We start from the raw sequence: 15,061 nt of genomic DNA, 5'->3' as shown, positions 1-15,061 counted from the left end.
CCATGACTCAGGCTTAGCTGGTCATCATTCTGTATCCAGTTGGTCAGTGATTGACTCAGGAGCTCATAGATGACCCCAAATGGGCCAATCAAACACCCTCCAAGGGCTTAATTAGAGCGATTCAGAAGGAGGCTGCTTCTTCTGCCCTGGGATTTGAGGTGCTATGACATAAGATTATCAAGAGCTGCCAGAGGTTGCCAGTCTTTATTGCCTCTAGAAAGGCATCTAAGAACCATGAAAATGCACAGGAGGAGAAAGAAGAGGTGGGTCCTTAATGGCATCAACTGTACCATTGATCAGTATGCCTGGAGGTGATTCATTCTGTTTGAGCATCCTTGTTATGTGACGGAATGTTCACTTTTGTTTAGTGGGCCTGAATGTTGGCCCTAAATCACAAACTGAATTCTGACAAACACAGAAAACATGGTATCTTAGTTAGGGTTTTTATTTCAGTGAAGAGACACCATGACCATGCCAACTCTTATATAAGAAAAGATTTCATTGGGGCTAGCTTACAGTTCAGAGTGTATCATCGAGGTAGGAATCATGGCAGGCAGACATGGGGCTGGAGAGGTAGCTGAGAGTTCTACATCCCAATCTTCAGACAACAAGAAGAAAAAGACACTGTGTCTGGCTTGAACTTATGAAACTGTAAAGCCTACCCCCCAGTGACACACTTCCTCCAACAAGGACACACCTTCTAATAGTGCCACCCCCTATGGGCCTATGGAGGCCATTTTTATTCAAACCACCACACATGGTATCAGAAAAACATGATCTGTCTGTGGAAGTCAAGTCACCCCACACAGTTTAGATGTTACTATGAGGCCCTCCTGTTTGTATCCTCACCATTCCTGACTCAGCCGGACAATCACCAGTCCATCTTCCACATGATCTGCTTACCCGAGCCTTTTGATTGTTTAATGTTGGCATTAAGGATAAAAACATTAAAAAAAAAAGTTTTTCAGAAGTTCAATTGTTTTGATTTGAAAATTAAGTTTGAACTTTCTAAAGGAGAAAGATGAGGTTGTTCATTATTGTTCTTACAGAATCACCTTCTTAGTGGGTCTATTTTCCTGGAAAGGCAGGAGGCTACATGAATGTAGTCAGGCCTGGCCTGTGCTGAGGAGAGGGAGTATCAATAGAACAGCTGTGCTGTGGGCTGGAGGCCAGGAAAGCTGGGGCAACCAGCAGGCTTTCTCTAAACGCAGCTTCTCAGACAAGGGCCTGTCCAGTATTTGCAGGGAAATGGGAAAAACATAGAATTTCTTCCTGTAGATTATTTTTTCTAAAAAAAATTTGCAGAAATCAGATTACTCACAAATTAAAACAATCTTCAAAACAAAAGGGAGAACACACTTACAGAAAACACACTATCATATCTGGCTGCATTGGTCAATATATCCGATTCTTATGCACTTTTTCTTGCTTGCAGGAAAAACCCTGTTGGCCTGATGTTCCCCTCCAGCCATGGCTTGGTGAGTTGCTTCTGTTATAGTCCCCGTCATGGAACAGGTTGTGTCTGAGTTTTCTGTCTCCACTTCTCCCTATCCTGATCTTTCTCTAGCCCACTCCTCTCGGTCTTTGGCTTCTGTTTTCCTCTTGTTAAGTCTCTAGAAGATTCCATGTTGCTAATTCCAGTGGTCCATTTTCAGCCCTCAGTTTTTTGACTTCTGTAGCAGTTTATCCACCTCTTCTGGAAGTACCTTTCTTCACTTGGCTCTCAGAACCCTGCAATCTGCTAGGTATCCCTCCCAGTAGCCACTCCTTCTCTGGTAGGTCTCTTTTGTGGGTCCTTCCAGACCCCTTACTATGGGTGTGGGTGGGATTGCTTTCTTGATGTCTGCTCTATGTGTTCTGACCTATGATTTCAGCCAGCTTCCCAACTTGAAATTCCATCTATATGCCGACATCTTCCAAATTTATTTCTCTGGACCTTTCCCCTGAATTCTTATTGCACACTTGTCTTCCCCATTTGGATGGGGAACATGCATCTCAGACTTAACACATCCAGAAAGGAAACTCATCCTTCTTCAGTAAGCCTGCTCCTGCCCTGTCTCAATAAATCACAACAAGGCTTTCATATTCTTAGGCTCCAACACATGGAAATCATTTTTGATTTCTCTTTTACTCTTAAACCCCCACCTCCTGTCAGCCAGAAAATTGTCTGGCTCTGTCCTCAAGTACATGCAGGATGTGCATTCATGCCCTCCTCAGCCTGGCCCATGTCACCACACTCTACCATCTTTTGCCAAGATTCCTGTCCGGTCTCCTGGTGTTGTGCTTTGCCTGTGTTTGGCTATCCTCCCTCTAGCAACTGGTATGATGTTTTCAATATATATGTCTGGTCCTCTGCCACGAACCCTCCATGACTTTGTCCTTGCTCAAAGTCAAAGGTAACCTCCCTCTGAAGCTCCCAAAGGCCTCACTCCATCCTGTGTGTTCCTTCTACCTCCTCATGTGCCTGCTCCATCACTTTCTCTAGCCTTGACATGAGTGTTACTTTTCTATGAGTCTTTACCACCTGGCTTAAAATGGCCTCTTCCAATTGCATTCTGAAATCACTATGCTCCCCTGACCTGCTCTCCACTTAGCATTTATCACATATAATACGTCATGACTTATTTATTCTCTAGTTTCTTTCATCAAAATGTAAGCTCCAAAGAGATTTTTACCTGCTTTATTCTCTACATTATTTCATAGTTCATAGCAAGTACCCAAAAAACATGCTACTCTTGAGGAGCTGAGTCCATCACTAAAGAATGAATGTCATTGGCTTGTTCTGCTCTGCCACTTGGACCCTTCTTTAGAAAAGCCTGGGATTCTCTGAGAGGCAGGGAGTGAGGCAAGAGGAGGAGGTAGAAAAGGGGGGCTTGGGGATGTACCAGGGAACAAGGAGGACATGGTGGCAGGTTGGACACATCTTCCTTGTGATGAAGAGAAGACTAGAGATGATTTGAGGGCTATGCTTTGTTCATGGGGACAAAAAGATGACAGTACAAGGGAACCCCAGCGTCTGCTGCAGATGTATCACTGGAAGTCTGTCTGCATTTCTGCATCACCAGAAGTCCGGCTTCATGTGTTCTCTCATCCCCCACACAGACAAGAATGTCGATGATTATTTAGGAGAAAAAAAAAAAGAGAAAATATTTCTGCATAAACACTGTACTTGGTTGAGAATGAATGTTCTTATCTGCCTCTTCTAAAGGTACATCTCTCTGAGAGAACTTGCTTTTCTGTATGGATCATGAGAATATATTAATAAATAATACTAATTCATAAATGATCCAACATACTTTTCTATAATTTCATCTTTTGTCCCCAAAATGTAAACTTTACAGCTATATACATATTTAATATGTGTATTAAATATGTATACACACAAACACAGAGTGATCTAAGAAATAAGACCGTGGGCAACTACCTTCGCAAACTCTCTCTCTCTCTATTTTGCTCTTTCTCATGTTATTTATTTAGCCATACTTCACAATAACACACACACACACACACACACACGCACACACACACACACAGAGAACATTTATATATGCCCCAGGAGTTGTTCTAGAGGCATTCCTGTTAATTTACCTAAGACTACCAACAACTTTGTGAGGCAGGATACTCATTATAAAAATTCAACCTAAATTGTAAACTTTACAGCTATATTAAATATACACACATACTAAATATGTATACACAGAGACACAAACACAGAGTGATTTCTCATTTAGCTTTTAACCCTTTTAACTTAATACATTTTTTTATTTTATTAATTTGTTTTCTGTTTGGTTTTCAGTAGGTGTTCAGTGGAAATATTTGGCAGTCAGCTTTCCATATGGCAGCTTGGGCTAGGCTCCTTCCATATTATGGTAACTCCATCACTCTCCAAGGCCCCTGGGTCTGATACACCCTTGACCAGCAGGTAGGAGAAAGAGAGAGAGAGAGAGAGAGAGAGAGAGAGAGAGAGAGAGAGAGAGAGAGAATGAATCACATTCCATTGGCAAGAGAGTCTAACTATGTAGGAAGCCGCTGTTAACGGTGGTATAATCTGCCATCCCTAGATGGCGCTGGCCTCGTGTCTTCTCCAGAGGTAAACAATTAACTGCGCAGTTGCAAAAGGCAAAAGGCGCGCCAAAGTCACTGGCCAATCCCGAGGCATAATATTGGGTGGTGAGCGAACAGCCAATCAGAAGTGAATATGTCACTCTAGGCTGTATTTAAGCTAGGCCCCTTCCGCGTCTCAGCCCTTCCGCTTCCTTCCGAGTTTTCCACGTGTGTGATTCAGAGTAAAGCCTCGTTTTGCAGTAACTACCTGAATACTGTCTCTCGTGTTTCTCTTCCACAGGCGTGGGGCGACACGGGAGGCGCGCGTTATATAACTACACAGCAAGCTTAACTGCAAGGAAAGCTGGGCTGGGAGGACCAGTGTGGTGGTGTGGCAAGAATGTCGTAACTGCCACATGCCAGTCTCTGCCAATGGCAGATTCTTAGTGTTCACACATAGGAAAACCAAAGTGCAGAAGGATGAGAAACTTGCCTAAAAGTTCCTCAGTGGTGCGTAAATGAGCTGGGACCCCGCCCAAGCTGTCAGGCTCCATATGGGCCTTCTGTCCTTACAGCTAGGGTAAGAATTCAGCCAATCATTTTAAGATGACAACTGGTCATCCAAATGAATGAGAGGGAAACCCCAAACTCTTGTTCCAGTTTATTTTCTTGCTGCTCTTTTTCAAGTAGGCAGCCACCTGGGCCAGAGCTTGCCAACTCTCCCCACGTTGACACTGCCAGACAATTAAGAACTAGCTTCACCAATCATGCATATCACCAAGAGATGTCCCCTTAACCTGGAGCTAGCCTGACAGGTAGGTGGGGGCTATGTAGAGGGAGATTAGCTAGAAGGAGGGTGGGGCTCATGGCATGAAGGCTTTCTAAGTAGTCTTTGGCATGTTTAATTTCTGTCGAGAAGTCACGATCAGAATGTCCCAGAGGGCTGCTTATTTTAGGCCCTCGTGGGGTCAGGCAAGTAGAAGAGCCTGAGACTCCTCTGGTGTGGACAAGGTGTGTGCTGGTGGAGACAAATCACTGCAGGTAAGGATACTGTGGGCAAAACGAGATCGTGAGACTATGTCAACAGATACTCAAGGTTCTTGAAACAAATGTGTCTGATTGAAAAGGCAGGACCTGGCTGAGCAGAGTGGTACATGCCTTTATTCCCAGAAGAGGTAGAGGCAGGTGGATCTCTGAGTTCAAGGCTAGCCTGATCTACAGAGCAAGTTCCAGGACAGCCAGGGCTACACCGAGAAACCCTATTGAAGAAGGAGGAGGAAGAGAAGGAAAAGGAAGAAAAGAAGGAGGATAAGAAGGAGCATAAGAAGGAAGAGAAGAGAAGGAGGAAGAAGAGGAGGAAAGGGAAGAATAAGAAGACAAAATAAGAAAGAAGGACAGCACAAAATGCACTCACTGGCCTAAATCTGTGGAGTTCCCAGCTTCCCTGCAGGGTGTCCATGCACTGCCCACTCAGGCCTGTGAACAGTGAGCACTTTCACTTCTAAGGTGCTTGCTTCTCAAAGGCAATCATCACTGCCTTAGACTCGGCTGCATCCTACAGAAGGGACCTTCTGGGCATGCTCTAGGTTCTTGTGCCAGCCTCCTTGCAGTTACTGTCCCCAGAATCCTTGGCCCCAGGAGCCTCCAAGCACCTGGAACTATTCCCCCAGATCTACAGCCACAAATTGCTCTGGAGCCCTGTGAGAGGGTGAGTCAGGACACAGCAGGAGGGTCTTTTGATTCAAATTAGGTTTGAGGCTTTGCTTCCCTTGGTGCCAACTAACCTTTACAACTCACTGGCACCAGGTGTGATGGCAAATGCCTATAATCCTAGCACTTGAGAGGCTAAGGCATGAGAGAGGTGGGTGGTCATGAGTTCCAGTTAGTCTTAGACTACATGAGGAAATCCAGGCTGGTCCGGGTCATGAGAGTAGACCTTGTCTTTAAAAAAAAAAAAATAAGTAAAATCAAAACAAAACAAAACCCTTCAACTACACTTACTTCCTGTCATCTGAGAGCTTATGTCTGCTGCAGCCTCGTAGCGGCTCCCTGGGGATGGAAGAGAGCTCATGGCCAGGATCCTGCAGCTGTTGTGGACACAGGAAGTCATGGTTACTTATAAAAGGTAAAGAGACCTATAAATAGTTAAAAACAGAACTTCCCAGTTCAGAGGAAGTCCGGATGTTGTCAAAGTCAGGCTGCGGAAGAAAGGGGTCCCTGGGAGCCTTCCTAGTTCTCTCTGAACCTTCCAGAAATCTCGTCTGAGATCCAGGGAAACTCCTTGGCACGGTTACTGTTCAGGCTCTGATTTGCCCATCTAGCCCCACGACTCTGTAGCAGCCCCAAATGACTCACAAGCCACCAAAGCTCCAGGCCCAGGTTCTTGTGCATCAGAAAGCACCCTGTTCCTTCCTCCTCTTCCAACTCAGTCTGCTCTTTTCTTGAGCCTGGCTCGGATCCCAGGAATACCTGTAAGATTTTTCTAGACACCGCTTATACAAAGAAAAAGCTGTGCTCTTTGCCGAGGGCTTCCCACCTGCCTGGTGCTCTACAGACCTCAGTGGTGATTCCGGCAACAAACATGCCAGGCACGTAATGTCATGCCTATTTTCGAGGTGGACAAGTTGGTTTTGAAGCAGTATTTAAATCTTCTGATGTCACCTCACTAAGAAATAAAAGACTTGAAGTCTTATCTAGATTCAAAGTACGTTATTTTGTACTCATACACAACTTGCAAGGTCTCTACCCATCTGCCTACCCTACCATCTACTCGGCGGGCAACCTACTCATCCCTGTCCTGCTCCCATACTTATATGAAGCATTTCCCAGGTTCCAAAGTCCTGTGTCACTCAGAGTTTGTGGTCTTGCTTTGTCATCCCAGTGTGGTGCTTCTCCTGGAGTAGGCATTACCCTTGAACTAGCCGAGGAGCCCAAAACAGGCATCTCCTGCAAAGCCTGGCTGTTGTCATGTTTGAGGGGATAAGATGAACACTTAACACTGAATGACAGCTCAACACCCACTTTTTGGGTATAAATGTTCTTAGGCACATGGGTAGTCATGGTCCTAGGGTCCAAAAGGCAATGCCATTGGTCAACCAGGCCCAGGGAAGTCCATTCAAGAGCTATCAAGAAGTGATAAGTCCCTTGCGGGAATCTTGAGCTGATATCCTTCCGGACTCAAATGAAGCCCGGTTTAACTTTTAAAACTTTCAAGATTGCTGTCAAAAAACCCTGCCACATAAACATGAAAAGTTACCCTGGAGATTGCAATCACGCGGGATGTAGTGCTCGGCTTCCTAAGCAGACATAATTCATTTTCTTTCCATCCTGCCGGCTGTCTGATTGTGTAACAATGAGATCTTCCGGTGCCTAGAACGCAAACTCAAAACAAGGCTGGCAGCATCCTAAGTGTTAGCTTTAGAAAGTTCCCGAAGACCCCCGGTGCTGTGAGGCACTGACAGAGGAATTGAGGAGAGCATGCGCTGTCTGCACCCAAGCCTGTGTCTCCCTATACACTGGCAGCGGTACCAGGAGTCATGTGTGCACATGCGCATTCCAAGTCTGGTATGGGAACGCTTGTCTCCACTACACCCCCGCCATAGTCTAAGGCATTCTCTCTCTGGTGCTGGCCACAGTTTCTGCATCTCTCTCTATATGTATTGTATCACTGTAGTGTGATTGTGCTAGTGTTTCCTTCAGAAGACAGAAGTAGAGAGGGGATTGGCCATTATCATGGGAGCGAGCGATGGTTAACATTTTTAAGTGGTAAGTGTCACAGATGTTGTGCAATCTCTGGCTACAGCTGGGTTAATCCATCCACACAATCCTCTAGTTTGGAGATGCTCCTCTGGTTCCCAGGAACTGTGTTACATTTTTAAAGACCTTTGCACAGTTTAGCGAGTCGCTTAACTATCGTAGACTCTACTTTGTGTATAATTTGTCAGAAATTTTAGGCCAGCTTGTTTTTTCCTTTTAGTGCAAAAGAACTTGTGTGTCTGAAAAAGAAAATGATTTGAACTTAATTTCAGTATCACTAATTCTAGGTCAAAGGAGTTTTAAATGGCTTCTAATAGAATGTGCGAACATGGGTAACCCCTGCCACTGTGGTCCTCAGCTTTACTGCTTAGGGAAGTGACAATTCTTTTCTCTTGGGAGTGTTGGGAGCACCACAGAGGATCTGGGTGCAGTCCTCAGCCAGGCATGTGACATGCAGTGGTGTTCAATAACTCAGGGCTGTTGTTCCAATTATCTTTACCGTCAATATTTCGTACCAGCAAGTGCACCTGAATTTACAGCTAGGCATTTTCGGTTCTCTAAAAATAATTTCCCAGTCTTCTCCAGCGCAGAGGACTTTGACACTGTACTGCCAGTCTTCACACTTCAGTTTAGAAAGCATTCCCACTTGATTTATCAGAGATGACAAGCTTCCCACAGAAGGGGGAAACGAGGCTGACATGTCTACACGCCGCTTCTCTTTAAACTGTGCTGGTTTATTTTGATGTGAGACATGCTAAGCCATTTGGGCCCTCCCCCTCAAGGCTGCCTTCTGAAACCAAAGGTTTTCCCTTGTGTGGCTCACTAGAAAGTGTCCCCCCACCTCCACCCCAACCCTGCTAGTGACTGACAGTGATCTGAATCTCAAGTCAATCACTCCTCGGGCCTTAATTAGATCTCCAAATAGAAAATCTCCCATAGTGAGACTCTCTGTTCAAAATACAAAGTGATAACATAAGCAGGCTTCATTCCTTCTTGTGTCCATGCCAGTTTTCCACAGTCTGACCCGAGGTTGACATCAGTGGACCAAGACCTTTCTTCAAAGGCGGGTATATATTTTTATAAACTAGATGCACAAGATGATGACAGAGGATTATCGTCAGTCATTAAAGATGTTGGAACATTCTTGCATACAGATGGAAAAACTAGCCCTGTGGTTACTTCAGAGCCATGTGTGAGGCTGACATATCTTTTATTGTCACACGGCAGGGACTCTAACTGTAGGATTAGAGGCACCTGTGAGCTTTAGGATGGCTATTTAAAAGCGTAGTGGTTACATGGCTCGCACATTCGACACTCAGCTATATTCTGCACTACACTTGGAGATATGTATATTAACTCTCCTTCTTCAGGGCAAGCTAGCTTTCAGAATGTGCTGTATTGACCTTTTGGTTGTTTTATGAGAAAAACAAATGAAAACCTCAATAGTATTCTTAATCCACACATTTTTTTTCTTCCAGAATATATGTAAATAAATGTTCAGTTATTAGAAACACTGGCATAGCCACAAGGCGCCAGTGTCAAAAGAAATTTAGCTTCACGTTGAAGCTTTTGATCTAAGCTCTTCCCCTTACACAGATTGGGCAATGAAAAAAATCAAAGAGACAGATTTAAAACTATGCCTGTCCATGACAGGAGAAGAGGACTCTGGTTTTGATGTTTGACTGTCCACCTCAGATGCACCTAGTTCCTGAGGCAGAGGCCTGCCTGTGTAGCAGGATGTCTCAGGCCAGTGCCACCTCTGGCCACAAGTGATCCCCCCCGACACTGCTTTCTCTGCAATCTCAAGACAGTTTTGAACTGTCTCTGGGTCCTGCTCTGCCGTCTGCAGAGAGTCTCATTCATAGGAAAGCATTTTATACCATCTGTGAGCTCTCTATGTCTGCGTGGTGCACAAGTGGCATTGCCAGTTTGGAAATCTAAATAAAATTTGGGGGATCACAGCAGCACGGCCATTAATTTCACGTTTATGTGCATATTAACATTATACACATGAGCAGAAAAATGATACAAAGAAATAACTAAAATAGAAGTTTTCTTTGAGTGATAGGGTTTATTTTTCTTCACATTTCCCTGTATTCTCTAAACTTTTTGTTAAAGATGTCTATTTTTATAACAGAGATAAATTGAGTGAAAATGTTCTCCATTTCAAGGTAAGGTAAACACGCAAGTAATCTTGGCTCTTTTTGTTAGATTTAATCCTGAATTACAAACTCAAAATAAAAGTATCATATGATGTTCTTCCTCTCTTAAAAAAAAGAAAACAAACACAAGACTCACACCGCCCCCCCCCCAGTGCATGAAGCTAAGTCCCACTTTTAGAGAGTTTTAATCTAATCTTTGAAACTATTTGGATAAAAGTCAGCATTGGAAAACATATTTCTGCTAAAAAAAAAAAATAATAAATCCTTATCCTCAGGACTCAGAGGCTAAGCTGAGTTACCCAGACCCAGAAACATTTTCAAAAGTTAATTAAAAACGCATTAACTGCTGCATTGTAGGCGTGGGTGAGGGTGTCTGCTAGCTTGAGATTTTTGTCCCAGGGATAAGTTAAGGTTTTATAGACTTCCTTTTAGGTAGATTGGAGTAAAGAAGAGGCAACTCTCTCTCTCTCTCTCTCTCTCTCTCTCTCTCTCTCTCTCTCTCTCTCTCTCTCTCTCTCTGTGTGTGTGTGTGTGTGTGTGTGTGTTGTTGGTGTTGTTGTTTTGTTTGGGGGAGTTCTTTTTTGGCAGTACTGGGAACCGACTCCAGGGCCCAGCAAGCTCTCTGCTCTCCACCACTGAGCTACACTCCCAGAGAAGTGCAACTAATTGACCGGATGCTTTGGGAAGAGGGACCCTGTGACCTTTTTCTAGTTATTTCCAGACAGAGCCTCATTTACTAATCCTCAACCCTGCCTTGACCTTATCTCATCATACTCCAGGCTAGCTTTGAACTTGTGAATCTTCAAACCCCTTAAGTAGCTGTATTTTCCAGACCTGTGACACCTGACCTGGTGAGACAAATTTTGAAATGCAGGACACACTCATGAATCTCCTGAAGAAGAGGTTGTATCTGTCCCACCTTAGAGCCAAGAAAAACCTATGAACTGGATTGTGTATTGTGTATGGTCTCAAGACCATGGCCAGCTGAGCTTAACGCCCACTTTGTGTGCTTCAGCCCCTTATGTCTGGTGGATCCTGATTCAGTCTCACCTAAAGGGGCCAAAAGAATGACCTCACTAAAGCAGCGGCCTTCTAACATGAGCCTCTCCCAGAATCATGTGGACAGCTTGTTAAACGCAGTCTGTGGGATCCTCTACCAGACATTCTGACTCAGCAGCCTGGGTTTCCAGGTGACGCTGATGTGGCTTCCTGGAGACCACACTGAAACAGTGCGTGAGAGCAAGGATCTTAGCTGTGGGACATATAAGGCAGTTGGCTTAAGGCCTGGATCCTAGAGGCCTCAGATAAGTTCACCTAATTAATTGGATGCTTAAAGCTGCAGGGCCTCTGTGGCTTTGCTGTACCTCCAGTTTCATAGACAGCCTGTCTATACCCAGTGGGTTTCTCAATCTTCAGGGACTTCCTTCCAAAGCTGCTTGTCCTCTATTGGCTAATTAGCTACCCCTAAAGTGAGTTTTCATTAGGCTAATTACGTACTTATGAGCCAGGATATTTCTCTTATTTCATCTTCAAGACACAACAATTTCAATAGCAGCCACAAGGGAGGTGGAAGTAGGTGGGGGTGGAGTGGGGGAAAGGGGTGGGATTTTTTTTTGAGGGGGGGGCACAGGCAGGGGAAGAACACAAACATGTTTTGGCCAGTCACAGGCAACCAGAGACCTCCCCCCAGAGGCTTAATGGCCTGCCTTGTGGGTACTTGATCATTTGCTGACTACAGTGGTCTCAGGGAGGTTGGGAAATGAAGCCTTTCCTCAGCTGTCCTTTAGAGAATAATTAGGATTAACTCCTCCTGACACTATGTAGAGAAGCCTTTGGGCTGTGTGAAAATTTTCAGGTTTTTGGGGTGCCGATAATTTGAAGCTGGGAGCAAGCTAGGGTCTGTAGAACATGTTTGTTGGGTGCAGAAACTTCGGAGTATAAACAAGTTATATTCTACGTTTGAGGAAGCTATTTACCACATACCAAATAAACTGTGCATAAAAAAACACCAGGGAAAAATGTGGGATCAGCCCATAGTTCAAAAGGGTCCCCTACTTGGCCGCCTTCCCATTGGACAGTTTCAACTCTCAGCTTTTCTTTCTGGTAAACCTAGAAGAAACAGATTCATTTGCTCTGTGATAGAGATTACCTTTGACCCCGTGGAATTCTGGTACGCATTCCACAATCTCAGATGCAGTCAGCTAAATCGAGGTGGGGTAGGGGTACCTTGGACCTGGCACCCCTCACAGAACAGTGCTGACCCAGTCTTTGCTTCAGAAACAAGCATCTCCACTCTACCTCACAGGCCAGGGAAGGTGACGAGGGGCTTTTGGCTTTTGCTGAACCCGACATGGACCTGCCTCATTTGAGGGTAAGTTCCTCACAACCAGCTGATGGTAGCTGCTCAGCTCTTGCCAGAGAGAAAAGTATGTAAATTATAAGCCGGAGTGAGCGCAGAACATGTTAAATCCTGCCACACTGCAGTCGCCAGACCAAATGCTGCCTGTCATGAATGGAGTCTGGGTGCAAAGCCGATCAAGTTCTGTCACGCTGCTTCTCCTAGGCATTCGTCACCATGGCCCCTTTCGTCTCCTGGCTTAAGTTCCTTGGTTTTATGGCTAAGACTGAAGTTTTAATTTAGTCCAAATTTAACTAAGTAACCAGAGAACCAAGGAAGCCCAGACAGGGGAAGCCAGGGAAAACAAGAACAGGATAGGCAGGGAAGGAAACCGTAGATGGATGGCGAGGGCACAGGAAGGGAGAGCTGAGATCGCAGGAGCTGTTGCCCTGGGGCTCCAGGGAGTGGCTGGAGACTGGGTACCTGAAGGCCTCTTAGGAGTCTGCAACATGCCTCTATTATTTTAGCTCAGAGTTAACACACCAGGAGGGTTTGCCTCCCTTCCCTGTTGTTGTTACTGACAGTGTTGAAGGAAGCCAGGGAAGCTTCATTTCTCTTTAGAAATGCCTTCCTCCAGCAGTCTGTAAACAGCCCTGCAGTTGGGAGACTCCAAGCCAAATCTTGGAGTCCAAGGAACCAGCACTAGGAGGGAGCAGGGCCCTTACACAGGGGCTAGGGAACTTGTCTGTGCCTGGGAACACTTGAAGCAGCTCCCAGATGCTCTGATGTAATTGGTAGTGGTTCTGGTCTGGCAACTGGAATTTTATATACTTTCAGGGGAATCTAATTTGAAGTAAATTGAGAACCACAGCCTAAGCTACCTTCTTTTTCTCCTGTTAGTGCCTCCTCATGGGCAGAGGGGTTTACTGGCATTGTAGGCTCAGTTGGCACTTCCTGTTTCTATGTATCCCCAAGTGATGCCAGGGCTACCGGTCCATGGAGAAACATGCTGTCAGGCACAGGAGAGTGACTGTGTGAAGGAACACAGGCTGTAAGGATGGGAGGACTTTGTGCCAGACCAAGTGGCAAGGTTGTGGGGCCAAGATTTGGGGATTCGGGGTTCGGCAGAGCTGTGTTCTGTCCTACGACCAGCTGTGGGGCCTTGAATGATTTAAATCATCTTCCTGATTACTGTCAGTTTTCTAGTTTTAAAATGGAGATATGTAGAGCATGGTCACATGACTGTACTCCAAGCACTTGGGAAGGTAGGCAGGAGCATAGCAAGGTCTAGGCCAGCTTAGGCTACATAGCAAACTCTGCCCCCTCAACCCTCAAAGTAAAGGATAAGGATGACATAAAGTGACTCAACTATGAGTTATGGTAGAGAAAAACCAATATCACCAAAGAGAATAAGTGATGAAAATAAACTATAATTCTAAAAGAGTTTCTTGAACTTAAAAAAAAAGGGGGGGGTGTTAACATAATATATTGAAAGGGACTTCTGTGAACTCAGAGTATGAACACAACCAACCAAGACATTCTTGTTTGTTACTTACTTGAAAGAAAGAAAACACACATCTCAGGGTAGCTATACAAAACGGTAAGTGGCTTCTAAAGGAAACAACGTCAGAGTAGGGCAAGAGGAAAATAAAAGTAGCACCTTTAAGATTCTCAAGGAATATAAAATACCTTGGTGTGACTCCGACCAAGCAAGTGAAAGATCTGTATGACAAGAATTTCAAGTCTCTGAAGAAAGAAATCGAAGATGATCTCAGAAGGTGGAAAGATCTCCCATGTGCATGGATTGGCAGGATTAATACAGTAAAAATGCCCATCTTGCTGAAAGCAATCTACAGATTCAATGCAATCCCCATCAAAATTCCAACTCAATTCTTCATAGCGTCAGAAAGAACAATTTGCCAATTCATTTGGAATAACAACAGCAAAAAAAACTCAAAACAAACACAAACAAACAAACAAACAGGATAGCAAAAACTATTCTCAACAATAAAAGAACTTCTGGGGGGAATCACCTTCCCTGACCTCAAACTGTACTACAGAGCAGCAGTGATAAAAACTGCATGGTATTGGTACAGAGACAGGCAGGAAGATCAATGGAATAGAATTGAAGATCCAGAAATGAACCCGCACACCTATGGTTACTTGGTCTTTGACAAAGGAGCTAAATAAAACCATCCAGTGAAAAAACGCAGCATTTTCAACAAATAGTGCTGGTTCATCTGGAAGTCAACATGTAGAAGAATGCAAATTGATCCATTATCTCCTTGTACAAAGCTCAAGACCAAGTGTATCAAGAACCTCCACATAAAACCAGATACACTGAAACTAATAGAAGAGAAAGTGAGGAAGAACCTCGAACACATGGGCACAGGGGAAATTTTCCTGAACAGAACATCAATGGCTTATGTTCTAAGATCAAGAATGGACAAATGGGACCTCATAAAATTACAAAGCTTCTATAAGGCAAAGGACACTGTCAACAGGACAAAACAACAATCAACAGATTGGGAAAAGATCTTTACCAATCCTACATCTGATAGAGGGCTAATATCCAATATATACAAAGAAATCAAGAAGTTAGACTCCAGTCAACAAAATAACCCTTTTTTTAAAAATGGGGTACAGAGCTAAACAAAAAATTTTCAACTGAGAAATATAGAATGGCCAAGAAACACCTAAAGAAATGTTCAACATCCTTAGTCATCAGGGAACAAAACAACCCTGAGATTCCACTTCATAC

The 15,061-nt window shown here is 44.4% G+C and overlaps 1 protein-coding gene across 2 annotated transcripts in view; it reads left to right on the top strand.

Moving 5' to 3' along the window:
• Positions 1-11,508, top strand: part of LOC143443107 (uncharacterized) — a 33,096-nt gene extending 21,588 nt beyond the window's left edge. The window contains exons 4-5 of one of the 2 annotated variants that reach the window (XR_013111846.1): positions 1,436-3,922; positions 4,346-11,508. The gene's annotated coding sequence lies outside the window, so the exon portion shown is untranslated. Of the gene's footprint in view, positions 1-1,435; positions 3,923-4,345 lie in introns of those variants that run through there. The other variant, XM_076938504.1, reaches the window with a different exon arrangement.
• Positions 11,509-15,061: the final 3,553 nt, after the last annotated feature.

Source organism: Arvicanthis niloticus, chromosome 7 (genome assembly GCF_011762505.2).
Source record: "Arvicanthis niloticus isolate mArvNil1 chromosome 7, mArvNil1.pat.X, whole genome shotgun sequence".
In the NCBI taxonomy this organism is placed as follows: Eukaryota; Metazoa; Chordata; class Mammalia; order Rodentia; family Muridae; genus Arvicanthis; species Arvicanthis niloticus.
This window is presented reverse-complemented; position numbering and strand designations above follow the sequence as displayed.